This window comes from Myotis myotis, unplaced genomic scaffold, assembly GCF_014108235.1.
Source record: "Myotis myotis isolate mMyoMyo1 unplaced genomic scaffold, mMyoMyo1.p scaffold_m19_p_6, whole genome shotgun sequence".
NCBI classification, from domain to species: domain Eukaryota; kingdom Metazoa; phylum Chordata; class Mammalia; order Chiroptera; family Vespertilionidae; genus Myotis; species Myotis myotis.
In genome coordinates this window covers 58,979,262-59,005,795 of record NW_023416368.1, presented here as the reverse complement: position 1 = coordinate 59,005,795, position 26,534 = coordinate 58,979,262, and the positions used below count along the sequence as shown (strand labels likewise).

The window sequence follows — 26,534 nt, the reverse complement described above, 5'->3', positions numbered from 1 at the left end:
AGTTGGGTGGTAAAACAATTACATCTTTATTTGCAATGAGCTCCATCTGAAATGTACTATTTCCTTCAATTATGATGTGGCAAACCACAGGAGAATTACCAATATCTGGACTTTGTCCCCAAAAGAAATCATAGATATTTCCATAGCACATCATAGTTGTTGCAACTATCTTGAAATATTGCTTTCACCACAACATTAAAAGGAAAAGGACAATATGAGAGGCACATAGAACTGAGAAGATATACATATTCATGATAAAAACAGATCAGCAGAGTCATGGGATTAAGGAGAAAATTTATGGCTTATTAAAGAGAGGCTATGACAAGACAGGCTGTAGAAGAAGATATTGACATGGCCAATGCAAATATGAAAATATCTCTCAGATCCTCAAGGAAATAAGAATTAAAAATAATTTAATAAAATTTTGGCAAATTGCCTAAAACTAAAGGTAAAAATGTTCATTATAAAGAGTGTGGGAAAACAGACCTTTTCATGATGTTGGTACAAAGTGATAAGTCCTCCCCCCCCGCCCATGACAATATTATAATAGCTTTCAGTTTTTAAAAAAATGCTCATAACCATTGACCCAGAAATTCCATCTTTAGAAATTTCTCCTTTGAGAATACTGGCATGTATGACATTGGGATATATATACAAGAATGTTTGGCAAAATAATATCTTCATTGTGAAAAGCCAGAAGTGACTTAAATTAGTCCATTAGTGGGAAATTTATTGAAGACATTGGCAGCTTCTTATAATGGTGCCATATACAGCTGGATATAGCTATATCTACTGACAAGGGAACTCTTCTAAGACATACTGTTATATGAAAAGTCACAAGGAAAATATGTAGTGTGATCTTATTTATGTAAAATATATCAAAGCCAAAAACTCAACAAAATCCAGAGAGCATGGAAACTTGTCTCAATGGATATGAGCCCAATTCTTAATAGACAGACCTGCTGGTGGGAGGAGGGGTTTGACTGTTTTGAATGACAGGTTTGTTTTTACTGCTCTAAAATGTTTGGACTTTTTGTCTATGTATTACTGCAAAATTAAGTAAAAAGGAAAAGAATTCTGGAAGATGATTGCATTTACAATGAAAGCAAAAGGATAAACTTCTTAGGAATGCGCCCATCAGGAAATGTGCAGGACTTGTGGAAAGAGAACTATTAAATTTTATTGAGGCATATAAAAGAAAGCCCAAGTAAATGCAGAGACGTACCATGTTCTTGAATTGGATGTTTCAGTGGAAGTTTATATATTTGAGTGCAAATCTAGTCAAAACCCATGGGAAATTAAACTTGACAAAGTGATCCTGAAGTTCTTCGGCAAGAATAAAAAACAGGCAAGAATAGCTAAAGAAAAATCTTGAAAAAGAATAATGGAGTGTGCCTGTGCAGCCAGATTTTGAAGAATGTTCTAAAATTAAAATAATGGAAATAGCGAGCACTTGGACCATGCTTCGACGAAATGATCCATTTGACAGAATGGAAAGCCAGAAATTGGTTGGCTGTCCACTCCGATCTCCAGGGCACCGATTGGCATTTGTCTACTGGAGACTCAAAGTCAGCCTTCCTACCTCTTTATTGTCACTCCACAGGGCCACAATCAGCGTTGACTCCTTTACATTTTCCAGGGCACATTGTGCAATTCAGTGTTTGGTACTCTGTTAGTTAGGTACTCTGTTAGTTAGGTACTCTGTTAGTTAGGTACTCTATTAGTTAGGTACTCTATTAGTTAGGTACTCTGTTAGTTAGGTACTCTATTAGTTAGGTACTCTATTAGTTAGGTACTCTGTTAGGTACTCTATTAGTTAGGTACTCTGTTAGTTAGGTACTCTATTAGTTAGGTACTCTGTTAGTTAGGTACTCTATTAGTTAGGTACTCTATTAGTTAGGCAGAGGGTGCCATTTGATGGGGTTTACCTGGAAAGATGTTTGGGGAGAGTGATGTGGGTGTGAACCTCTAAGAAAAGAGGATTTGTGGAATAGTGTGCTTCTTGCTAATTTTAAAAATATATTTTTTAAAGATTTCAGAGAGAATGGAAGGGAGAGGGAGAAAGAGAGAGAAACATTGATGAAAGAGAAACATCAATCGGCTGCCTCCTGCACGCCCCCATGACATTCAATCAACTGAGCCACATGGGGCAGGGCTAAAAAAATGCATAGAGAGGAGTTGAGAGAGGTGCTTACTATAAGTCATCAAGGAAAAACAAACTAAGTCAGGTTCAAAGAATGTGCTACTCAAAATCCAAGGTTATTCCCAGGAACAGCAATAAAGTTAGAGGCTATAGCACACATTGCTTATGTAGATTCTGAAATTTTACTCCTTTAAAGAAACCTATACCTGGTACAAGAAAAGTTAATGATATTTACATTGTCTGATTACAAACAAAAGACTGTGTCTTAGTCAATTTGAGCTGCTATAACAGAGCACAATAAACTGGCTGTCTTATAAGCAACAGAAATTTATTTCTCATAGTTCTGGAGGCTGGATGCCTGAGATCAGGGTGCCAACACTGTAGAGTTCTGATGAGGGTCCTCCTTTGGGCTGGAAACTGTCAATTTTTCCTTGCATCCTCCCATGGTTGAAAGTGCAGAGAGAGAGAGCGAGCTCCCTGGGGTCTCTGTTATGAAGACAGTAATCTCTGAGGGCCCCACCCTCATGACTATTCACCTCTCCAGTCTCACCTCCAAATACCATTACTTTGGGGGTTAGGATTTCAATATGTAAATTTTGGGAAGGACACAAACATTTAGTTCACGACCAATTAATAGGCACATGTCTTTGTTTCATTGAATTACCTGACTTTATACCACTGCTCTGGGGAGTTTCCGAGGGTGCACTTGTGTGGAAGTTTGCCTCCACCTCCACTGAAGGGAAGCCTGGCTCAGGCTTGTTTTGTTTTAGATTTTCAATAGATTGCCGTCCTCCTTTCATGTCATTGAATCTCTCTTCCCTAGCGCTTTTCATCATTAGGGTGGTCAGTGGCAAGATCTAGTTGGCCAAATGTTGGATGTTTATCTGAAGCAGTGGCTCTCACTTATTGTGCATTGTAGTGTCCTAGGGGGTGTCATTCACAGATTCTGACTCAATAGTTCAGGTGCAGGGCCTGAGAGATTGTGCATTTTTAATGAGCTCCTCAGTGAACACCATGAGGCTGGTCTAGGGACCACACTTTGAGTAGGGCCTAAACTCACAAGGAGCCAAGGAGGCCTAATTTGACCTTAGAATCTAGTCAGCACTGTCCAATAGAAATGTACTGTGAGCCATAAATGTGAACCAAATATGTAATTCAGTAATTTTTTTAGTAGTCACATCAAAAGAAGGAAAAAGGACAGGAAAAATTAATTTTAATAATAAAGTTTATTTAAACCAATATATCACATGCTTCATCTTTCAACATATAATCGATGTAAAAACTATTGAGATATTTTACATGCTTTGGTTTGGACTGAGTTTTTGAAATAACGGAGGGAAGGAGAGAGCAAGGAAGAATATCAGTGAGTCTGTAGATACCTCCCTGCAGAACCTGGTAGCCCTGGGAGGATGGAGCCAGGGAAGAGGTGCCTGACTTCCCTCTCTTCCCTTCCTCTGATCTTCCTCTCTGCCTCCTGTTGGCTGAGCTCACTGGCAGTCCAGAGAGCAAAGGAGCATCAGGGTGTGATCCATTCAAGGTCATCCCTGAAGGGCACAGGGCCTGGCGGACAAGGGTAGAGACAGGATCAGGGGCCTGTTGGGTTGACAGGTATTTTTCCCTCTCCCTTTCTCTTCTTTTTTTCATATCATTTCCTCTATTGATCCTGAACACTTTATTCTCCATATGTGTTCTTTTTGTCATCAACCTGCCTATTTTAACATAGATATTTAACTTGAGGTGTAAAGTAGGTCCTTACCCTCCTACTGAACAGTATAAGAAAGTTAACTCCCATCTTCTCTCCCACCTTAGATGCTGTTATGGTTTGTTTGAAATAGATATTGTAACACATTTGTCTGATGAGGAGAATGAGGCTCTGGAGGTTATGTGGCCTTTTCTCAGTCAGGCAGTACTCCACTATGCTTGACTCTGAGGCTATGAAGGTAAAATATAATCCACATTATAACATCCAGTTGAAATTGTGAAAACATTAGACTGACTAATAATGTTGCACCTAGACAAAGTAGCTAAAAGCGTATTGGTTTTATTATGATTTGTCTTATGATCTCTTATAATTTCACACTTAAGTCATATATAGTGTGCTTTATTTAAAACATTTCCTATAGTCAAGACATTATAATGATGGTTGCATCAACTTCTGACAAGGGGTCAGGGGTGGTTTATAGCTTAATTAATTCTCTTCCTTACAAAACAATTGATGGCTGGAGAAATATTAAAATAGGAAACCTAATATACAGATCCAGGCTAAAAAAAGAACACCTTCCTGGAAGCAGGAAGTGTGGGTAGGAGTTCAGCTTCTGCAGGCAGCTTGGAAACTCAGAGCCAGGTGACAGAGCCAGGCGATCATTCCGAGCCAGACTTCAAGGCTAGGACTAGGACATCCCAGTGTCCCCATAACGAGTCCTAAAAGAGATTCAACTTACTAATGTTATCTGCAGGGAAAAACAAACAAACAAAAATATACACCAACTATAACTATTAAAGGATTTCAAGATTAACATAAAAACTCAGGGGCACTCCTACATACCAATAATAATAAGTAATGAGAAAACGTAAGAGAAGGCAACTAACCTTTTAACAAAATACATCTGACAAAAGATGTGCAAGACATTTTCTGAGAAAACAAGCTGGTATTGAGTGATACCATTGCGCAAGCATTGCCTGTGATATAATCCAAATGCAGCTTTAGTTGTGCCTCTTATCTTCCTTTTACAATATATACAGACAAAGAGATCTTCCCAGCACTGGGATTGCAACTTGAGAGGTCCCTGTCTTTTCTGGTTCCTCTCAGGTAATAAGCCCTATGTTCTCTTTAAATGGCACACACAGTCTTACAGTATTTTGGCAAATAGAACTCTCAGTCCCTTGTCATAGCCAAAAATCAGAATTTAATTGAGTGTTAAATCTCTTCCAGCTGAGGTCTGTTCGCTCTTTTTCTTTCTTAATATTGTGAAGATGTTAATGTTCCTCTAAATTGACCTGTAGATTCAATGCAGTTCTACTAAAAATCCCAGTGGGTTTTTTGGGTGGGAGTTGACAAGCTGATTCTACAGTGTCTATAAACATGGGGAGGGCCAAGAATCACTGAGACACTTTTGAAGAAGGAGGTCAGGGGACTTGAGATCCTAGGAAAGAAGACTTGTAATTAAAGCGTAGTAATTAAGATAGTGTATTGCTGGCATAGGAATGGACAAATCAATCAATGAAAAGAGAAGAGAGCCCAGGAACAGACTCGTGCATATAGACATTTGATTTATTTCAGAAAGTGGCACCACAGAGCCACAGGGCAAGATGGTCTTTTTCAATAAATGGTGCTGGGATAATTGGAAATTTATAGGGAAAAAATGAAATTGAGTCCTCCAAAAGCAGTTATATTAGATGCTGCTGAAATTGGATCCTTAAAAAGTTGTTTTAGATGATGCAAGGATGTATGAATTTTTGTAGACTATTGATAGATGCTACAGATTTTAAAGGACACATAATTCAGATGTTGGCTGTAAGAATAGGTCGAAAGAATTCTATAGCATCCCCTCCTCCACAGAAGAGACATTTGGGGGGCTAAAGTTAACCCCTCAGCCTGAGGATTAGTTCTTATGTTTCATCAGAAAGATTCCTATGAGGTCATATCTTAATTTTATTCTGTGTGGGATTCCATGTATCTGAATGGAGCCCCTAGGGGACACTGAAACAGAATTTGCTGGGAGTGCTTCTGGATTTCTGACATTGTTCAGGCTTGAAACAAATGTCCTTTGCTCATTTTCTCATTGAATCTTAACCTATTATAATTTCTTGGGTGAACCTTGAAATCTTTTCATGACCTTCTGGTATGGTCTAATATTTCTGTGGCCTAAATGTGGCTGGTTTAAGAAAGAACATTTCATAAACTGACAGTGATAACAGCGTTTAGATCCACATTTGTGTCCACACATGCATTCTCTGTCATCCTTTCCTACATATGAATTATTGAATATGTATGCCTCTTGCCTCTTCAATTAGATTCCACAGTGCTAAAGATCATGGCTTCTTTGATCACTGTAACTGCCATCTCATTGTCATCTCATTATCATAATCATTATCATCTCATTATCATAATCACAGCTGAACCTTAGCTTACTCTGATAGACACTTTATGGAATCCATTGACAAGACACCACCATGAGGTTGGCTACTATTACGATCCTTATTTTGCAGATGGAGAAACTGAGGCACAAGGTGTGAAGTGATTTGCTGAAGATCACACAGCTAGTAGGAAGCAGACCTAGGGACAAAACCAGGAAGTCCTATTCTGGAGTCTTGGCTGCTCTCTACTGTATAATACTTTTTATTATACACACAAGACATTGATTATAGAAAAGAAGTTTTGAAGTTCTATGGTAACAGACCCTGGCTAACTTATGTAGAAAAAAAATTCTTGGGAGGAAATTGGGCAGCTTTAAAAATTGAACTAATATCTAGGAAACTAGGAGTATGGTCAGAAACCCAGGGAGCTGGGTCATGTTGCAGAATTGGTTTGATAACTCTGAGGCTGCTGGGTGCCACTGCTAAGGCTGAGTACTCAACTGCCCCTTGTCATCGTCTCCCTTGCTCATCAATTTAAGTTGTCTTGTAGAAACTTCCCTTTGGCCAAGCCTCAGACACCGTGCATGCTCCATCTGCCAAGGGCGAGGACAGGGAGCATGTGTTCTGCTTTGGCTGTTGCAGTGAGAAGTAAGACTTGACTTCCCATCAAAACCCACACACTGAAGACTTTCACAGGGAGTAAGGGGGGTTTGATGTTGAGCAGCCAAAATATAATGAACAGTCATTACAGCTCTCCTGTGTACTATCTTGTGTTCACCCCACAGCGGCAATTCTGCTCACAGAGAATGGCCTCCTAGGCACTTGCATCCCATGCCCAACAACATGCTGGCAAATAGGAGAGCTGTCTGCATAAGTCAGACTCAGAACATTAAACGATAACCCTTTAGTGTCACACAGGAAAGTGTTAGAGATAACACTTTGTATTAGGTTCTTCTTACACAGGTCTTATGAGAAGCCATATGTGATGTTTCCTTACATTATCATGTGTTAGCACTGATGAATGAAATGCTTCTTGATCTAAAGAATGAAAAATGTGAAAATGGTGATTTTTAAAGGATCTATGTTAGTATAATGAGATGGCAGGGCTCTTTGGAAAAGACAATAATGCTGGGAAAAATAGAAGCAGCAGGAAAAGAAGACCAAATAGGAGATATGTTGACTCCATGAGAGAAGCCATAGGCACGAGTCTGCAGGCACTGAGCAGGGCTGGTGAGGACAGGGCACTGTGGACATCCCTCATTCACAGGGTCGCCAGGGGCCAGAGTTGACTCAACAGACATAACACATTAATATCACTGTCATTAAGGGTAACTTTTCTTCGTTAGCCATTCATTACTACTTTTTATTATCTGCCACTAAGAAATAATTAAAATTGCAGTGAGATATATCAGTGATTATTTAGATGAGATATGATATAATAGAACTTTCTGTCTCTCATTTGTCATATGAGAGCTTAGGTGACAACAGGAGAGCCAAGTAGGGGCTGAGGTTGAGGCAGGGGACAGGGCTGAGGCCCCAGGAAGGGTCTGCTGTATAATTCTGGTCTAGGCAACCTGTACATTAATCCTTAGGAAAAACAGAGGCCAAGAGGCCAACTGAGGAAGGAAACTGAAAACCAGGGCAGGGGATCAAAGAAAGGGCCAGGGATGCCCCTGCCTGGCCCCACGGTATCCCAACCCTAGGGAGCAGGAGGGTAACAGTTACAGAATGTTTCGGCAGTAAACTGGGGTGTGATGTGGAGTGTAATACTGGAGTGTGATACTGAACTCTTCCTTGTTTTTTGCCTAGGGCCAGAATGGCTCCCAGAGTGCGGGTGGGCCCAGCAGAGAAGCAATTAGACACACTTGGCTGGGGTGCGAGGGGCCTGTGGTGTCCGGACTGCAAAGCTGATGACAGTATTACTTTTTAAACGCCCTGTTTAAAAATTGGTCATGGTTCATTTAAGCACTGTGGCTTTGGGAGTTACCTCACAGCTATGTGTTTTGCCTTAGTTAAGTGGAGCCTGATGAACCAGAAATGCACTTTATATTATGCGATGCAGAGATCTAGTGGGATGGAAATTCAGTTCCTGCTAAGGGTTCAAATGCTAAATTCTCCAAATTAACTAAATAGCATGTCAGTTTCAGAGCTCCAGTTTTAATGCTTTAGGGGCCCTGCTAATTGGTATTTGGCTTCTAAGTAGCGCAGTGATTCTATATGGTCTTCAGCAAAGTTTGGGAAAGCAAGCCATCCTGGCCAATTCAATTATCCTATCTCAAAGAAGCATGGCTTTTACTTAGTTTGGGGCTTTTGAACAGAGAACAATCCTCTAAAAGACGCTTAGACTGAGGAACTGGGGATAGCCAGGCCTGCTATTTCCAAGTGTTTGTATGACATGGACGTACACAGACTACTTTTCCCTCTGATGGTGCTGAGCTTTTGTAAAGCAATTGCTGTTTTTTTTTAAAAAAATTATTTTGTATTGTTTTCAGAGAGGAAGGGAGAGAGAGAGACAGACACATCAATGATGAGAGAGAATCATTGATCTGCTGCCTCCTGCATGCCCCACACTGGGGATTGAGCCTGCAACCCGGGCATGTGCCCTGACCGGGAATCAAACAGTGACCTCCTGGTACATAGGTTGATGTTCAACCACTGAGCCATCCAGGCCAGGCTAAAGTACTTTGCTCTTTCATTCAGCTGTGACTTTGAGATGACTTTGACAGTAAATCTCTTTATTGAAGGGATAGAACCTACGAGGCCCTGTTGCATAGCCAGAGTGAATAATTGCCGTCACCTGTTACGTGGCCTTGATCCCTCAGTCTGGCCCCCCTATGCATCTGCAGCTGTCGAGGTATGCTTATCAGGGATCTGCTTTCTGCAGTGTGCTCTCGTCTCTCGCTTGGAAAAGATGTTAATTAAAAAATAAATAGAACTGCCAAAAGTGAATTATTGAGTTCCATGGTTATCTCTGGATTCTGGACTTATTGTAGATGTCAGCGTCATGGGGAGAGGAAGAGGTCCTCCGGCCGGAGTCCTCCAACGACCATTCATTACTCCGTAGAGGAGTGGCGGTATTTGCAGATAACGCAGTCCTGAATCTTAACTAGGATGGGCCTTGAATGAAGATTACCTTCCCGTTTTCAGCCAGACATCTGATGCGAGGTAGAGGCTTAGATACAGAGGCCTAATGAATTGACAGAGCCGGGAAGGTTTCAGACAAGTTGCAGCTTTTAAAACCCGAGAGTCAGTGTTCAGAGATTTCTTCACAGTGTGCATTTGTGCTGTTTATCCTGAAATCCAAAACATTCTAGTTTGATTTAGTAATTCAATTTAGTGTTTGCATGATTCATTTTCTCACAAGAAAATTCGTTTGGGTTGTTTAGATCTGCAGCTGGCTTTCATCTTCATTTTCCCGTTTCTTGTATGTATGGTTTTTCTTTCTATCCACTGTAAATTTCCATTTTTCTTCGGCCTATGTTTTCTCAAGCTCCTTATAATCATTGCATAAAGACAAGTGAAGCTTTTTTTTTTTCTTTTCTTTTCTTTTCTTTTCTTTTCTTTTCTTTTTTCCAGATACTAGATACATTTGCTTGGTATGTTAAGAAGTTCTTTTCTGGGTTCAGTTTTACTATTGTTTACACTCAACTCAGTGACTTACTTCTACTTCTGCCCGGAATTCTAGTTGGGATCCCATTTAACTCTTTCTTCTTCTTGAATTTGTTGCTTCTCAAAGCTTCTTGCATTTACCTGCTGTTTGATCTACATCTGCTATTCTCTGTAAGGGACATATTTTATAGCTGGATGCCATCTACACATATATTAAGTCATATTTCAACAAGTCTTTGTTAAGCTCTCAATCTGTGCATCTTAAGTACAACAATTCATAAAAAATGAGTTGAATATGCTTTTTAAATGCCCGCAAACTTGAGGAAGATAAGGTAGGACGCTGTAAGCCTCTGCTGCCCAAAGTGGGGACCCAGGAGCGGCAGCATTGGGACTTGTTGGAAACAGCATCTCCAGGCCCACCCAGATTTCTTGAACCAGAGTCTGAATTTTATTAAGATCCCAGGTGATTTGCACGCATTTTAAAGTTTAAGAAAAATGTGCAGAGGCACATAACAACATTTATTTATGTATTTATCTATTTATTTATAGTATGGTATACAATATTATAGTGATTTGTCATTTTTTTCAATTACAATTGACATTTAATATGATTTTATATTAGTTTCAGGTGTACAGCATAGTGGTTAGACGTTTATATATTTTATGAAGTGTTTTCCCTGATAATTCTAGTACCCACCTGGGACCATACATAGTTATTACAATATTAATATATTCCCTATGCTGTACTTTACATCCCCATGACTTCTTTGTAACTGCCAATTTGTACTTTTTAATTCCTTCACCTTTTTCATGCAGCCTCCCCTCTGGCAACCCTCAGTTTGTTCTCTGTATCTATGAGTCTGTTTCACTTTTGTTCGTTCATTTATTTAGTTCTTTAGATTCCACATATAAGTAAAATCATATGATATTTATTGCTCTCTGACTTATTTCACTTAGCATAATACCCTCTAGGTCCACCCATGTTGTCAAAAATGGTAAGATTTCATTTTTTATGGAAGGAGGCTTGGGAGAACCAAGATGGCGGCATAGGTTAACGCCAGAGTTTGCTGCCTTGAACAACTACTTCGAAAGTGAAACTAAAAACCGGAACGGACATCACCCAGAACCACAGGAACGCTGGCTTGAGTGGAAGTCCTACAACTAGGAGGAAAGAGAAACGCATATGGACACTCAGAGGAGGCGCAGTGCTGAAGTCAAATTCTGAGGTGCGGAGTGCGCGGAGCGGGCTGGCGGCAGAGGGCGCGGTTGGCGTTTTCAATCGGGAGGGAGTCGCAGACTCTGAGCTCCAGATACAGGCGAGTCTTTAGGGACCCAGACTCAAACGGGAAAAGCGGGACTGTCTGGCTTCTGTCAGAGCGAGTGCAGCTTTCTCTCCGAGCTTTGCAGCCGGTGCTGGGACTCAGAGAGGCAGAGCCCCTGGGGACAGGACTGAGAGCCGCCATAACTGCTCTCTCCGGCCCACCCTGTTGATCCTGTGCGGCCCGCCCTGCCCAAGCCCTGCACAGAGGCATTTGCCGGATAGCCTCAGGCAAAGGCTAGATTAGCACCTCCCTAGAGGACAGAAGTTCTCTCACTGCTGACACAGCTGATTCTCATAGCCACTTGGCCTGGAGGTCAAACCCTCCCTGGTATTAGCTACAACAATCAAGGCTTAACTACAAGACTGCGCACAAAGACCACTAGGGGGTGCACCAAGGAAGCATAACAAAATGCGGAGACAAAGAAACAGGACAAAATTGTCAATGGAAGATATAGAGTTCAGAACCACAATTTTAAGGTCTCTCAAGAACTGTTTAGAAGCCGCCGATAAACTTAATGAGATCTACAAGAAAACTAATGAGACCCTCGATGTTATATTGGGGAACCAACTAGAAATTAAGCATACACGGACTGAAATAACGAATATTATACAGACTCCCGACAGCAGACCAGAGGAGCGCAAGAATCAAGTCAATGATTTGAAATGCGAGGAAGCAAAAAACACCCAACCGGAAAAGCAAAATGAAAAAACAATCCAAAAATGCGAGGATAGTGTAAGGAGCCTCTGGGACAGCTTCAAGCGTACCAACATCAGAATTATAGGGGTGCCAGAAGATGAGAGAGAGCAAGATATTGAAAACCTATTTGAAGAAATAATGACAGAAAACTTTCCCCACCTGGTGAAAGAAATGGACTTACAGGTCCAAGAAGCGTGGAGAACCCCAAACAAAAGGAATCCAAAGAGCCAAGACACATCATAATTAAAATGCCAAGAGCAAAAGATAAAGAGAGAATCTTAAAAACAGCAAGAGACAGAAACTCAGTTACCTACAAGGGAATACCCATACGACTGTCAGCTGATTTCTCAACAGAAACTTTGCAGGCCAGAAGGGAGTGGCAAGAAATATTCAAAGTGATGAATACCAAGAACCTACAACCAAGATTACTTTATCCAGCAAAGCTATCATTCAGAATTGAAGGTCAGATAAAGAGCTTCACAGATAAGGAAAAGCTAAAGGAGTTCATCACCACCAAACCAGGATTATATGAAATGCTGAAAGGTATCCTTTAAGAAGAGGAAGAGGAAGAAAAAGGTAAAGATACAAATTATGAACAACAAATATGCATCTATCAACAAGTGAATCTAAGAATCAAGTGAATAAATAATCTGATGAACAGAATGAACTGGTGATTATAATAGAATCAGGGACATAGAAAGGGAATGGACTGACTATTCTTGGGGGGGAAAGGGGTGTGGGAGATGCGGGAAGAGACTGGACAAAAATCGTGCACCTATGGATGAGGACAGTGGGTGGGGAGTGAGGGCGGAGGGTGGGGCGGGAACTGGGAGGAGGGGAGTTATGGGGGGGGGGGGAAAGAGGAACAAATGTAATAATCTGAACAATAAAGATTTAATTAAAAAAAATAAATAAAAAATTAAAAAAACAACAAAACAAAACAAAAAAAAAGATTTCATTTTTTATGGCCAAGTAATATTCCATTGTATATGCAGGGTGGGCTAAAAGTAGGTTTACAGTTGTTCACATGGACAATAATTAATAAATAATAGTACAAGAATAAACTGTCATGCATACTAATAACTGTAAACTTACTTTTGCCCCACCTGTATGTACCACATCTTCTTTATTCAGTGAGTTGGCATTTTTATATCTTACAGTGTTGGTTATCCCACTAATTCTGGCAATCATCTGTCACTGTGCAAACTTACCATAATATTACTGACTAAATCTCCCTTCACTTTTTCCACCCATCCACCCACTTTCCTCCCCTCTGGCAACCATACCTTTGGTCTGTGTTCTATGAGTCTGCTTTTATTTAATTTTTGTTTGTACATTTGGTTTGTTTTTTTTATAACAAAATTTTAAGTATGCATTAGTACAGTGGTTCTCAACCTGTGGGGTCACGACCCCTTTGGGGGTCGAACGACCCTTTCACAGGGGTTGCCTAAGACCATCGGAAAACACATATATAATTACATATTGTTTTTGTGATTATTCACTATGCTTTAATTATGTTCAATTTGTAACAATGAAATTGGAGGTCACCACAACATGAGGAACTGTATTAAAGGGTTGCGGCATTAGGAAGGTTGAGAACCACTGCATCAGTAGATTTAATTATTTAATAACTAGAGGCCCAGTGCATGAAATTCATGCACTGGGGTGGGGTTAGGGTCCTTCAGCCCAGCCTGCGCCCTCTCGCAGTCCAGGAGCCCTCAGGGGATGTCCACCTACCAGCAGTCAGACATCCCTTTTGCAGTCTGGGGCTCTCGCAGTCCGGGAGCCCTCGCTCCTTACTGCTGCTGCGTTTGCCATCCGTGAGCCCGGCTTCTGGCTATGGGGCGCTCCCCCTGTGGGAGCACACTACCAGGGGGCAGCTCCTGCATTGAGCATCTGCCCCCTGCTGGTCAATGTGCATCATAGCGACTGGTCGTTCTGGTTGTCCCGCCATACTGTCGCTTAGGCTTTTATTATATAGATTGTGGCTAAAATGTACACATATAGATCACAGCATGAGTTTTGTTATTTTAGTGATGCAAAGAAGCTCAGTTGGATTCTAAGCCTTGGAAATTGGAGTGACACACTGCAGAAGCTTTGAGCCAAGCTCACTTTTTTTTATTTGTTCACAATACACCTTGGAGAATGCAGTGTAAATGGGAAAGAATGACTCTGAGTCTTCCCATTCCTCTGACAAGCCACACACTTGAGACTGTCCCAAGAGGTCAAAGTATGCTCTGCATGTGTTTTTTAGCCATGTGAGTCCCATTCGTATGGCTTCTAACAGAGGCTGACCTTCTCAAGGGTGTGCTCATGTAAATAGTATAATGAAAATATTGTAATAAAATTCGCCTCCATGATCCAGGCAACTGGGGTGGCTGTGATGGGGAGGGGAGAAGTGACAGGGACAGATGGAGTCGGGGTCTGACAGGGAAGGAGCGATTCATGCTTGTTTGGCCTTGGAGCATAAAAACATCTGGGAAATAAAACGAGTGAAGTTGACTGGAAATGTGAACCTTTGCCAAGATTGTGTAAGAAAGGTGCAGTGAGGAACTGGAGCAGACGCTTACTTCCCTCTTCTCATCCTCCAGCTTGGAGATTAAAAAAAACAACAAGAGAGAAATCATATTGCTGCACACGGGAAAATTGGCGATCCTCAGAAACATGTATGAAGTTTGATTTCCCCAGTTCCCCTTCTGTGTAAGCAGTTGGTTGCCCAGGAAAGGGGGTGGAGCTACTGTGTGATGGGAGAGCATGTGCCCGGGCAGAGCATTAAATTGCTTCTGGAGTCTTCAGATGTCGGAGAAGTCCTTTCTAGAGACAGGGACAGGAGGACTTTTGAGGATCAGATGGAAGAAATGAAGAAACAGTAGGAAGACCCATGCCTCACTGGGTGGGGAAGAGCATCACAGGTCTTAGGACAAGTGCTATTGGGCAAACACTGCCTCTCCGGCCCTGTCAGCTGCTGATGCCCAGGTGCCGCGGTGACTGTGAGCTCAGCCAGGCCCCTCGGCTTCTTTGCATCTCTTATCCCCAACAGAAATAGACAACCGGGCAGTGGGCAGTGGCACTTCCTCTTCCTAGAGACACAATCCTCCCATATTTCTGCTGTGGGCCCTCCTTCCAGGCCATTCTTTAGATCCATGCTGCTCCTTCTCTCTGCAGTCTCTTCTCCTCTTATGTACTGTGGATGCTCCCCAGACCCCACTGCATGATCCTGACAGTTTCACTTAGCGCTCTCTTCCTGTTCGTTCTCCTGTGTCCATCTTATTTCTAAGCATAGCCTTCAAGCACCCTTGATTGAATAATCATCTCCAATATGTGTTTCTAAGCCATATTCAAGAATATATATGTATGTATAAATGTAAATATAAAATATATGAAATATAAATAAATATGTAAGATATAAAATGCAATAAAATCTATAGATAAGATAAAATATTAAATAATAAAAGTGAAAAAAATCATTAAAATAAATTTGTTTTCTTCCCACTACTCTGTCTATTCCAGTGATGGCGAACCTATGACACGCGTGTCAGAGGTGACACGCAAACTCATTTTTTTGGTTGATTTTTCTTTGTTAAATGGCATTTAAATATATAAAAATAAATATCAAAAATATAAGTCTTTGTTTTACTATGGTTGCAAATATAAAAAAAATTCTATATATGACACAGCACCAGAGTTAAGTTAGGGTTTTTCAAAATGCTGACACGCCGAGCTCAAAAGGTTCGCCATCACTGGTCTATTCCCTTTGCCAGATCTCGGAGTGTGCCTGTGCCTTTAGGAGAGCCCTGCTGGACAGGAGCTGCCCTTGTCCTGAATCCCACCTGCTAGTCATTGCCCTGACCAGCTTCCCTCACCTCCTGACTGGCTCCACCTTAACATGCAGCGCCCGGAGAGACGGATGCTCCAGTTCCCCAGTGCCCAGGCTCAAACTTACTTCAGAATCTTTAGCAAAAAGCACTGGCTTTCTGGGCTTTCCCTCAGTGCCAGAATCAGGTATTGAATAACCTCATAACTTCTGGTTGCTTCTCTGAACAAAGAGGAATTCTGTCAAATACCAGCCCATTTAAGAGCAGATCTGGGAATCGGTATGCCTCTCAGTGATAATATAGTGACACACCTAGAGGCAGGAAATCCTTGGGAACTGGTCTCTGAGATACGTGAGGATACTGAAAATAAGAAGGAGGTCAGGAAGTTCTATTGCAAATGAGTCACAGGCTCCAGTCTAACGTATATGCAATTACACTCATGTATAGGTCAAAACAAATTATGAAAGGTTTCATCAGTATTTGAGAGTGAAGATTAGAAATGAATTTTAAGTGATGGGAAATACCATTCAAATTACCACCAAATTTCTGAAAATACTCTTTATCTTTATGCTTAGTTTCCTCATCTGTTGTTTTGCAAGTAATAGCTTCATTAGGTCCCTCATGGTTTCCCTAGATAGTTCAGTGATAATGTATTTAGCCAAAGAAAATAGCCATTTGTTAAGCAGTTGAACAGCTGCTAAAGTTTGTTGGAGGACATGTTATAGGGGACAAGCCTTTTGCCACACCCATATGAGCTCATTTTGGCACTGTGGACCCAACCTCACCCTGTTAGCAGCTGTCGGGCTGGGGAGCACTCCCACTGTTGAGCTGCTGCATTCCCCAGTGACATGGCTGCCGTGCACATTCTGACCTCTCTGACTGTCCCCTGTTGTCCATCTATTCTTGGCTGCCCCATAATCCACAGCGTCTCATTTAGGAAAGAGCTGGGCAGGGTCTCCCTTCCAGTCTTCCCTTCACTTCTTTATCTTGCATACTTCATTAATTTTAGGTATTTGTGTAAGAAGAGGCTTATCCACCATTTCGGTAGGATTAATGTCTTAATACTTTAAAAGCATAGCTTTAGGCAGGAAATGGGGAGGCAGTGGTAATAAATTTTTGTTTTGAGTAGGGAAATAAGTGTATAGTGATGTCAGAGATGCTTCCTGAATTATGGCCTCATTTTTTTCGCAGGTATCATGTTTCTCCTCCCCCCCCCAAAAAACAACAAAAAAGGTTGTCTGGAGATGTCTTTTTGCCTTCATTCTATATTGCATTCTCTGGGATTTTTCTGCTTTGCTCCCCTTAGTGTTAGAAACTCAGCTTCAGGAAAATAATGTACAGAGTTATGCATTTTTTCTTTTGATTGGGCTGAAAAAAATACTACATTTAGGCTCTGAGTTAGTACTTTGTTCTAAACCTTGAGAAGTTAATTAATAACCAACTTAGTATTTTGGAATCATCTTTTAAACATATAGATATGTTACTCTGAATTTGAATATATCTCTATCTCTGTCTCTATCTCTATCTCTATCTACATCTACATCTATATCTATATCATCTATCTACATCTATGTTGTGTTCAACAGATCATTTATTGACTGCCTCCTCTCTGTGTGGTACTATTCTAGAAGCTGAAGGTAATAGTGCTGAACAAGACAAAATGCTTTTATATGGAGCTTACTGTTATTTTTTGGTAGGGGAAGAATATAACATAAATAAATAAATAAATAATTTCAAATATTAAGGCAGAAGGGAAAATAAAGTAGATGTATTCATTATGGTCCCAGCAAGAAACAGAGGGAGCACTTAAATTATGATAATTTGAAAACAGTTTAATAGAAGTTCTATTTACAAAGGTAAGGGCAGGGGCAGGGTAAGGAGACCTTATAAATGAATGCAGCACTGAGGTTAGTTAACAGAGGCAAACCCTGCAATGGAGGAACCAGTTACTCAAAAGCCAGACAGGACCAGTGGAGAGGGCTGCTGTGCAGGGGCTCTGACCTTCAGCGAGGTCTTGGCCAGCTCTTGTCTCTGCAGGAAGGAAACTCGGGGAAGTAAGTTGCCAGCCTCACGGCTCCCCATTGGCCTGATGCATTAGAAGTCACATGGTGAAGCAGCCGCATGATGTAATCCGCACATGTCAGTTTTCTAGGGCACAAAGCAGGTGGGAGAAAGGTGGGCTCTGCCAGTCTCAAGGGGCAGGGGGACATCCCGCACCAGAGGGAAATGGAACATTACACGGAGTGTACAATGGGTAAGGATCTATTCTAGAGCATGGTTCTCAACTTTGGCTGCACATTAGAATCACCTGGGAATCTTTTTAAAATCCTGATTTCTGGGCCTCATCCTCTGGAAATTCTGTTTCTTTGTTATGGGGTGAGGCCACATTAGTAACAAAGGAACAGAATTTCCGGAGGATGAGGCCCAGACATCAGGATTTTAAAAAGATTCCCAGGTGATTCTCATGTGCAGCCAAGGTTGAGAACCACTGATCTAAAGTGTCGTATTGTTTCTGCCATAAGTGTGCTTACAGTTTATTTGCAATGATCAAAATTAAGTTTATGAAAAGATAACTAGGAAAATAAAACTGGTTATAAATGATACAACTGTTATACACCAAAACTCTGACATTTAAGAACAGGAACCAATTGTTTCTTCTTTGAAGGATGAGGAGATATTTCATGGAACAAGTGTAATTGAAACTGAACTTCAGGAATGGATAGGCCGTTAGTAGTTGGGAAACAAGGAGGAAACATTCCAGGACTGGAAAGTGTCCTGGGCCAAAGTGCACAGATGGGACACATTTTAGGAACCATTTGGCTGAAGTGGTCGGATGATTCTACAATCCTTCTAGAATCATAGACTTGTACTGAAAATAAACCTTCTCTCTTCTAAACTCCCACGCAGTGTAAAATCACATCTGTAGGTACTAGTTAGCTTCCTTTCTTCTTCCCCATTTCCCTTCCTGCACCCCCCTTACCTCGGTGCCTTTCAACAGGCATTTATTGAGCACCCACAATTTGCATAGATGCAATAGCAAGCCAATAAGACGCTGCACTGAACAAGACCGTGCACCCAGTCAGTCGGAGAGTTCAGTTTCAATCTCATATTCCAGAAAGTCTCTCAGTAATTTAACAAGATTGTAATACTGATAGCTAACACTTACTGAAGACTTTTTATATACCGCACACTATTCTTATTCAAGGAAACTTGGTTTGTCTTATGAAGAATGCATTCAAGACTCAGGAGAAAGGATTACTGAAATGATCTTTCATGTTTTGGCCTACAAAGGTGTGTTTGACTGTTTTAAAAGAAGCACTCGTTTGCTGAAGTAGTATGTTCACTGGATAACCTACTGCCTATCAAGTGTGCACGAGACTTTAACTTTGCACAAATTATGGAAGAGGGAGATTTTCTTAGTGAGAGACCCGTAGAGATTGAGTCTGGGTCCAAAGTGATTTCCTTCTGCTCCACGGGAGCGTCTCCTACTTTTGGGATTTCTTTCTGGGATTCCAGACCTCAGTGCAGCAGGAGACCGGGCAGGTGAAGGCCTCAGGCAGGATGGCAGGACATTGAGAGAAGCAGCCAGACTGAGAAGGAGCCACCTCAGAGGCCCAGCTCCGGGGAGGCCCACGTGTCTGGGGGCGGAGGCTGGTTCTGCCCCAGAGGAGGTGAGAAATCTGACTTGCACGCTGTCCTCAGAGAGATGTTTCCTTAGAGGCTTGCTGTTGTTTCTCTTCATTTCCGATGTTGACAAGACAGAATTCATTTGGAAAAAGAGTGCTTCGTGATTCACAGTTAGCTCTGTGTGTGTTTAATAAGCTCTAGGAATTACCCTTATAACTTTTAAGTCTTTTCTTTTTAACTTCAGACTGGTTTAAAGAAATGCGTTATGAGCGTGTGGTGCCAGAAGGCGGCGGCGAGTCGCGGCAGGATTGTCCCTTGGCTGGCGGCTGCCATAGCGTAGTCCGGTGCATTGCCATGGAGACGGGCGAGGCCAGTGGAGTGGGCTGCGCGCTGAGCCGACCCTACTTTTCGACCAGGACTGCTATGGCCCCCGAGTGATGGTGGGATGGGTAACCGGTTTTCCATGGACACAGCCTAGCAGAAAGATGCCGCCTGTATGTCTCCCTGGCCGCTGACCCACCGGCCTGATGACAGCATCTCCAGGTTCCTTCCTGGTTCAGTTCAGTCAGCGGCCTCTCAGGGATCACCAGGAGCCTGCATATCTGCAGTGGGGTGGCCGCCAACATAAATTTATGCTCTCCAGCAGCCACATCACCTCGGTTGTCAATGTCTCGGGGGAGGTGGTGAATACCTTGTATGAAGACATCCTGTATGTGCAGGTGCCTGTGGCTGGCACACCCAGGTCACACCTGTGTGACTTCTTTGACCCCATTGCTGACCACGTCATCCATGATGTCGGGATGAAGCAGGGCCGCACGCTGCTCCGCTGCCAGCCGGTGTGAGCCGCTAGGCTGCCCTGTGCCTCGCCTACCTCATGAAGTACCACACCATGTCCCTGCTGGCCGCGCACATGTGGACCAAGCCGTGTCGGCCTGTCGTCCGGCCCAACGGGATTTTGGGAGCAGCTCATTCAGTAAGAGTTCCAGCTGTTTGGCAAGAACACCGTGCATATGGTCAACTCCCCTGTGGGAATGATCCCTGACATCTACGGGAAGGAGATTTGTTTAATGATTCCCCTGTAAGCCATGCCACCAGCCCCTGCATCGGGGTCAGAGGTGCAGATCTGCCGCTGATCCTACACTAAGACCTGGACTTAAACATTCCGCTTTTGTGCTACAGAAAAAAACAGGTGATGCCTTTTATCAGAGCAATAAAAAAGGAAGAGTGCGGTAGTTTTTAACTTGTAATTCTTCTCTTTTAAGATTAAGCTCACAAAGTGTAAAATGGTGAAGATAAGTTTCCCACCCTGTGAGTGACAGGTCATGGCTACTGGCCAGAGGGGAGAGTAAGTAAGGCAGGTGGTGCCTGAGTCAAATGGACCACCACCCAAAGCCATACTGGAATCCCGCAGCCTTCCCCCAGACCAGTGGTCGGCAAAATGTGGCTCGCGAGCCACATGCGGCTCTTTGGCCCCTCGAGTGTGGCTCTTCCACAAAATACCACGTGCGGGCGCGCATGTACAGTGCGATTGAAACTTCGTGGCCCATGCACAGAAGTCGGTATTTTGTGGAAGAGCCACACTCGAGGGGCCAAAGAGCCGCAGGTGGCTCGCGAGCCACAGTTTACCGACCACTGCCCAGACCAACTAACCCAGGCCTGAGTGCCACAATTCCACTCGTTCTTTCAAACCCAAGAGCCTTAAGCACCGTGGCACCTCCTTGCTTAACAGTAAGTGCCCACCTACTGGATAAGTGACTGTCCAAGGTGCTCTGGGAACCCTAGGGTTCTGGGCCAGTGCTGCTCCCACCTTCAACCACAGGGCCCAGCTCTGGTTTTCTGGATTGGATTTATGCATAGGTAATTTTCAAAAAAACATTCTACCGTATAACATTTTTTTAAACTTTTTTTTTTAAGTGCTGTTGTACACGGTAGGATCTGAAAGTGCCCTTGGCAACCCCCACTAGCCTTTGCTGAAAGGTGGCATTAGTTTTCTCTGGGGCACCTGTGGAGATAAGGCCTGACATCAGGCCTCAGAGGTTCCTCTCACAGGCCTTGGCTCAGAAGGCTGGAGCTGCAGACCCAAACCTAGCCTTGTCACCTTCTCCCATGTGATTTTGGACATCTTGGAGCCTGTTTCCTTCAAGCAATGACCGCCCTTTTACCACAGGGCTGTCATGAAGATTCAGTAGTTCCTTAGCACGGTGCCTAGAACTGCTTCGAGTAACCGGAAGTTCTCACCATGAATGATGCTGTGGCTCTGCTGGTCCAAATCAGCACGGTCATCCTCCTAATGGCATTTCCACATCGTGCATTTCTTTTTATGTTTACAAAGCGTTCTTCCAAAAGAAACCTTTTCAGAGTCCCCCTGGTGTTTAATCCATGTGTCACCTGGGGGTCTCAAAGCAAGGAGCACACTGCCAGCTTCCCCCCAAAAGGCCTCATTTAGATCACTGGCCATGAGAGCCAGTGCCCTGGTCTGGCTCACCCACTGGGGCCCACAGGGGCATATGCCAAAGGGACCAATGAGTGGGCCCCACCAGTAGGCCCTGACATCCAGCATTGCTCAAATACCCCAGGGGCCTGAGGAACTGGCTCAAGACCAGCTATTCTGATATAGAGGTTTCCAGGCAAACAATATATGAGACAGACAAAAGCACAACTGCTCTGTGGGTCAAGAACCCAGTGCCAACCAAATGCCCCTTCTCTCTGAAACTACCCACTCTCGCCTCCACAAAGGGCGTGCCCGGGGGTTCAACTTTAGGCTGGGGGGAGAAGGAAAACTGCTCTTGCTAGACTGATCTCGTTTTACAGTTGAACAAACAGACCCACAAACACCAGGGCTGGGGTGGAAGAGCCCTCCCAAAGCAGCCTTTCTGGAAGAAACCTCGTTGGAAAATTTCTTCTAAAGTGTTTTTAAAGAGAAATTTATTTGAATTTTGTTTTCACTTTTAAAAATTTTAAATTAGCATACCATAAAATTGCCTTTTTTTGTATGTATAGTTCTGTGTGTTTTAGCACATTTGCCTAACCACCTCCACAGTCAGGACATCGCAGTTCCATCGCCCCCAAAATCCCCCTTTGCTGCCCCTTTTTAGTCAAACATTCACCCCACCCCAGCCTCTGGCAAGCACTGACCTCTTCCTATAGATTTACCTTTTCCAAAATGTCAAATACATAGAATCATAAAGGATATAACATCTGGAGACTGGCTTCTCCCAGTGAGATGTCTTTTGAGCTTCATTCTTTTCACAGTGCTGCTTTTTATATTCACCTGTTGAAGGATATTTGGGTTTCCAGTTTGGGGCAATTTTGAAAGAACGACAAACATTTATGTGTGTAGGGTTTTATGTGAACTTAGCTTGTCATCTAGGATATCTACCTAGGAGTGAGATTTTTGCTCAGTCATATGGTAAAGGTTATATTTAACTTCATAAAAAGCTACCAAACTTCCAGAGTGGCTGCATCTTCTATGTTTCACTATGAGATATTCAGTTTCTCTGTTTCCTCGCTGCTATTTGGTACTGTGGATATTTTTTATTTTAGCCATTCTGATAGGTGTGTGGTTTTAATTAGCATTTCTTTAATGGTGAATGATGTTGAGCGTATTTTTGTGTGCCCAATTGCCCTCCACATACCCTCTGTTAAAAAAATGTCTACTCAACTCTTTTGCCCATTTTTAAATTGGATCATTTTCTCACTTTTGAGTGTTGACAATTTGTTATATATGCTGGATGCAATGCCTTTGTCAGATACGGATTTGTAAATATTTCCCCCAATTTAGCTTGTCTTTTCATTCTCTTAAGAGTGTCTTTTGTAGAGCCAAAGTTTTTAAATTTGATGAAGTGCTACTTACCATTTTTTTCTATTATGGATTGTTATTTTGGTGTCAGACGTCAGCCTACCCCCAGATCATAGGGCTTTTCTTTAATGTTTTAAAGTTTGAGAGTTTAAAATTTTCACTTATTTCTATGATTCTGTTTTATAAGCTGTGAGTTTCATACATTTTCATATGGGTCTAATCGTTCAATTTCTTTTGTTGAAGACTCCTTTCTCCACTGAGCTGCCTTTGCACCCTTGTGTAGGTCTATTTTGGGACTCTTTATTTTTTGATATATGTGTTTTTCTCTTCACTAGTAGTATACTATCTTGATTTACTGTAACTTTATAATAAATCTTAAAATAGATGCGAAAAAAGAAATATGTTATTAGCAAAGGGCAGTATATTTTATTTTCTCTGCACAATGTATATGAATTATAGATTGGTCTCCTACGAAAGTTTTTCCTCAAGAACTATTAATATTCTTAGGTAGAGTTTTAGTGCGAGGCTTAATTAAATTTGTTCACTAAATGTAGCTCAGACACCATCATAATACTGAAATTGAAGTAATCAATGGGCAGCAAATGAGATTATTGTGATTTGAAAATGATCTAGCTGAATGTATTTCACACATGAAAGAAGTGTTTTAAATTTGCATTTTTACCACAAATACGTGGAATCTAGGTATTGGAGAAGTTCATCCTAAGGTGATACTAGTTTAACTTTCTCATTTTTTAACTTGCATCCCACGGCTAATTCCATATCAATTACATATGGAGATGAAAAATACTGTTGAGCTGAATCTGAAGGGCTGTCCATGACACGGGTGGGCTGAGGGTGAGGGATGGACTGGCGTGGGTGGGAGGCGCAACAGCAGGGCTCCGGTTCAGAAACTCTGGCTTTGGAAGGAGATGGGGGAGCGAAGCGGTCAGGCACGAGGAGAAAAGGCAGGATGTAGTCATGGGAATGCGTAGAGACAGGTTTTTGCCCAGTCCCACCACTGGAAAGTGGTTCCCCTTGGGACTGCTACGATGGAGCTTGCAATGAAGCCGGCTTTGCGAGCACTGGTACTGCAGCTTTCTTCCAGGTCCTGGAGAAAGGGAGCACTGTACAAAAGACCAGGGGGAGAGAGACTCAAGTTTGTGTGGAGGATCTCAGTGACCTAGCCAGGGATTCTCAGAGTGTGTGTTCTTAGCCTCTGATGGCAAGCTACCAGGACTTTTCCTGTGGTGGATCTCATGACATGCTCTAAAGCATGTGGGAGGGCAGAGCATCCCTAGGTCCTTTAAGTTCCTAGCTCAGCGGTTCTCAACCTGTGGGTCGCGACCCCTTTGGGGGTCGAACGACCCTTTCACAGGGGTCGCCTAAGACCATCGGAAAACACACATATAATTACATATTGTTTTTGTGATTAATCACTATGCTTTAATGATGTTCAATTTGTAACAATGAAAATACATCCTGTACATCAGATATTTACATTATGATTCATAACAGTAGCAAAATTATAGTTATGAAGCAGTAACGAAAATAATTTTATGGTTGGGAGTCACCACAACATGAGGAACTGTATTAAAGGGTCGCGGCGTTAGGAAGGTTGAGAACCACTGTCCTAACTACTTGTCAACAAGAAAGAGAGAAAGATTTCCTACGGACATTCGGTGTGGAGTGCCTGCTTGGATGAGTCTGTGCTGGAGTCATTTGTTGTTGAGTTACCACATAACCTCTGCTCCACCGCACACCTGCAAAGCCTCTGAGTGTTTGCTCTTGGTGAAGTAGATTGGGGTTGACAAAAAACAGAAAGAAAACAGAGTAGCCTCTTTGCAGCGAACTAACAGAGATCAGATAGGAACAGTTGTTGAACCAGAAATTAAGTAGATATGACTCAGCCTCTTAAAGTCAGATCTGTAATAAATGAGCAAGCTCGCCTGATGGAGATGGATGGGGAAGGGGAAACAGAGCCCTCAACTCCAAGCGAAAGACCACGCGGGCCCAGAATTTGGGCCTTTGAGTGTGTACCCTGTCCTCTGTCACATTGTCATAACGGGGACTTCTGGGATTACATATTCCCTGACTCATGGCAGACCCCAGTATGTGGGGGGCAGTGTCAGGACTGCCGAGGACCTTGGGTGCATGGGCACCTCCATGTTTCCGGTGTGTTTGGTATCCAGCTGTGCTCATGAGGAAAAGGATTAGGGGAGCTGGCATCTTTCTTCCCTGGTGACAGATGCAGATCCCAGAAGAGGGGAAGATTGGAACCTGATGCTGACTGCTTCCTTTCCAAGACAGACACTCAGATCCTAGCTCCAAAATTTGTCAGAAGAAACTTACGGGTATGCAGTCATGTGCAGTCGGGAAATTGGTAATGTCACCCAACACAATCGCCAAAGAAGAAAGGAAGATGGGATCTGTGCTGCAAGTCAGAAGAGATTCACTTGCCACAAGCAAATATAACACATGATCCCTCGGAGAGAAAACTGTGTAATAGATTTGTCAGGATTCCAGAAAGTTTTCTTGCAGTGAGAGGTAATGAGATCAAGGCATTTAGTCATTAACATTCCTGTGTGGTGTTGACTCGCACAGGAAGAACATTAAGGGCTATCATTTGCTCTTCTGGCCACAGAGTAATCCTCCCATCATAAACAACTATAAAACCAGATAGAATATACGAGACAACTGTTTTCAGGTGTTATGTGATAGGCAGAGTAGGACAGATTCTTGAGCAAAGAGAGACACATGAGATGAACCCCTTGCTTGCCCTGCCCTTTGGGTTCAGGCACTTCTCTCATTGTGGAGAACGGAGGAGGCGCCCAAGAGAAGCGGTGGGATTGCTGAACTGAGAGGCGGTGATTGGATCTTGGGGGCTGCTAAAACTTGGTGGGTAGAGCACTAGAAGAGATGGATTTGCTCAGAGGGGACCCAAAAATCTGTGTGGATGCTGACCCTAGGTCTGTGGCCTGGGCCTGGGCTGTGCATATGCAGGCCAAGACTGTGAGGGGTAGCAGTAAGCAGTTGTTGTGGGGATGAGAGAGTTTATCCAGTGCTAAGAGATACTGGAGTTTCATTGCAGATGTGGGGAGACCTCGCTGAACAACTTGGATATTCTTTTGAAATCACCGAAAGGTCACACCTTAGGAATAAGAACCATGCCCTCAAGTAAGGGCCACACCCTAAAAACTAAAACGACAACTCCTTAAAGGAAGACAGCAAAACCCAGGGTCTTTACAGTGTGTCACACACAATACCCAGTGTACAATAAAAATTTTCCAAACATGTGAAGAGGCAGGAAAATGTGACTCAGAGAAGTAGACCTCAATATGACCCAGACGTTAGGTTTTGTAGACAAGGATTTTAAAATAGCTATTATAAATATGTTCAAGGACTTAAAAAAAGAAAAAGAGGATGGTTTGAATGAAGGAACATATGGG

At 42.6% G+C, this 26,534-nt stretch overlaps 1 protein-coding gene and 1 pseudogene across 1 annotated transcript in view; both read left to right on the top strand.

Annotated features, from left to right (window-relative positions):
• Positions 1 to 26,534, top strand: part of DCHS2 (dachsous cadherin-related 2) — a 208,030-nt gene that overhangs the window by 57,561 nt on the left and 123,935 nt on the right. The window lies entirely within an intron of this gene.
• Positions 19,817 to 20,371, top strand: LOC118657601 (annotated as a pseudogene).